The following is a 3,043-nucleotide window of genomic DNA, read 5'->3' on the forward strand; positions in this document are numbered from 1 at the left end:
CTTTACACAATTGATGTGTGTATGGATTGGGATAACAGTTGTATGAGCCCCTAATAAAATGTTTTAAAAAAAAAAAAGTCTTCTCCAATCCTGATGTCACATAATCCCATTCTCTGATTTATTTGCTCCGCATACCAATTGAATAAATATGGTAAGAAGATACAGTCCTAACACAGGCCTTTCCTAATTTTAAACCATGCAGTATTCATCTGTTCTGTTCGCACAACTGCCTCTGGATTCGGGTACAGGTTCCACATCAGCACAATGAAGTGTTCTGGAATTCCCACTCTTCTCAAGGTGATCCATAGTTTGTTGGGATCCACACAGTCAAATTGGCATAGTCACTACAACACAAGTAAACATCTTTCTGGTAATCTCTACTTTGAGCTAAGATCCATTTGACATCAGCAAAGAAATCCCTTTTTCCACATTCTCTTCGGAGTCTGGCCTGAATTCCTAAAAGCTCCCTGTCAATTTAATGCTACAAGGGTTGTTGAAGGACCTTAAGCAAAATTTTACTTCCATGGGCTATTAATGACATTGTTTTATGATTTGCACTTTACATTGGGTCACGTTTCCTTGGAATGGGCACAAATATGGATCTCTTCCTGCCAGTAGGCCAGGTACCTGTCTTCTAAATGTCTTGACATATGAAAGGAGAGAGTGCTTCCAATGCTTCATCAGTTTGTTGGAACATTTCCATTGGTTTTGTGTCAATTCCTAAAACATTGTTTTGACTAATGCCTTCAGTGTAGCTTGGACTTCTTCCTCCGGTACCATTGGTTATTGATCACATGCTACCTCTTGAAATGGGTGAATGTCAACTAACTCTTTTTGGTACAGAGATGCTGTGTGTTCTTTCCATCATCTGTTGATGCTTTCTGCACCATTCAGTATTTGGCCTGTAGAATCTTCCAATATTACAACTCGAGGCTTGAATTTTTTTTCTTGAGTTCTTTCAGTTGTGTTCCTCCTTTTTGATTTTCTAATTCTAGGTCTTTGCATATTTCAATATAATACTTTCTCTTCTCAACCTACCCTTTAAAATCTATTCAGCTCTTTGACTTCATCATTTTTTTCATTTGCTTTAGCCAATTTATGATTAAGAGGAAGTTTCATAATCTCTTTTCACATGCCCTTTGATACTTGGATTTTTCCTTTTTTGCCTGTGTTTTTATAGTTTTCTCCCTTCATGGGTGATATTATTGATGGCATCCCTTGGCTGATCAGGTGTTCAGCCACTACTGTTCAATGTGTCATATCCGTTCTTGAGATGTTCTTAAAATTCTAGTGGGATATATTCAAGGTCATAGTTTGGCTCTCCTGGACTTGCTTTCATTTTATTCAGCTCAACTCTAACTTACACATGAGTGACTGATGCTCTGTTCCAAAGTTGGCCCCTGTCTTGGTTTTAGCTGCTGATATCAAGCACTGTCTCTTGTTACAGATATAGTCCATTTGATTTCTGTTTATTCCACCTAGAGAAGTCAAAATGTATTGGCGTGTTTTGTTTTTGTTTTGTTCTTTCCGTTGTTGAAATGAGGCATTTACAATCAAGAAGTCATTGGTCTTGCAAAATTTATCCTGCGTTCTCCAGCTTATTTTCCATCACAAAGGTCATATTTCCTACATACTGTCATTCTTGTTTACAGCATTTGCTCTTCTGTTGCCAGTAATGATCAATGCATCTTGATAGCCTGGTTAATCAGTTTTAGACTCACAAGGTTGATAAAATTATTTGATTTCCACATCACTCACTTTGTTGGTTGGTTAAGGTGACCATATTTTAACATTGGTAAAGCGGGACACCATTGACGGGGGGTGGGGTGGGGGTAGGGGGGTAAGGGTGCTTGATTAAAAATTTGGTCTACATGGAGCAACAAAAATTTTCATAGAATGCAAAAATAGTGTTGCAATATATATTTTAAATTTCAACATAAGTACAATTTACAAATATAATACATTTAAAAATTATGTATGGTATTATTCTTTGGCATATTTCTCATTTGAGTGAATTTTTTTAGTACTTCCATGGGCTATTAATGACAATGTTTTATGATTTTCACTTTACATTGGGTCACCTTTCCTTGGAATGGGCACAAATCTGGTGAAATAGCAGCCGAAAACCGAATATTCCCTTCCCGTTCTCATGCTGTTCCCTAGCTTGTCATGCATTCTTTCTAAAAATCTGGACTTTTTTTAAAATGCCACGGGACACGGGACAAATTGTTAAAAATCGGGACTGTCCTGTCAAAAGCGGGACGTCTGGTCACCTTATGGTTGGAATAAAATACGAATAGTATTTGTATTGACTGAATTTCCTTGTATGTATGTGGTTCTTGAGAGTGGCTAAAACACTCAGCACTGAGTTTAAGATAAAACCTAAAATGTCCTTTCTGATGATAAGGTGACATCATTCCCCTTGAATCTGTCATTCTCAGCGAAGTAAAATATGCGACTATCTGATTCAAATGGCTGATACCAGTCCATTTCAGTTCACTAAAGCCTAGGATATTGATCTTTATGCATTCCATTTCATTGTGGGGGACTTCCCATATTTACAGATTCATACTTTATGCATTCCAAGTTCCAATTGCTAATAGATGTTTGCAGCTTTTCCTTCTCAGTTTGAGTCTTACCCTATCAGCAAATGAAGGTCCCGAAGGCTTTACTCCATCCACATCATATCTACTTCCATATCATATCCTTCAATATCTTTTTTTTAATCGTTTTATTAGAGGCTCATACAACTCTTATCACAGTCCATACATACATCAATTGTGTAAAGCACATTTGTACATTCATTGCCCTCATCATTCTCAAAACATTTCTTCACTTAAAGCCCCCGGCATTAGTTCCTCATTTTCCCCCTCCCTCCCCGCTCTCCCCTCTCTCATGAGCCCTTGATAATTTATAAATTATTATTTTGTCATATCTTGCCCTGTGCGATGTCTCCCTTCACCCACTTTTCTGTTGTCCATCCACCAGGGAGGGGGTCAAATATAGTTCCTTATAATAGGTTCCCTCTTTCCAACCCACTCTC

Source organism: Echinops telfairi, unplaced genomic scaffold (assembly GCF_000313985.2).
Source record: "Echinops telfairi isolate 266 unplaced genomic scaffold, ASM31398v2 ScPeMD7_2010;HRSCAF=2546, whole genome shotgun sequence".
NCBI classification, from domain to species: Eukaryota; Metazoa; Chordata; class Mammalia; order Afrosoricida; family Tenrecidae; genus Echinops; species Echinops telfairi.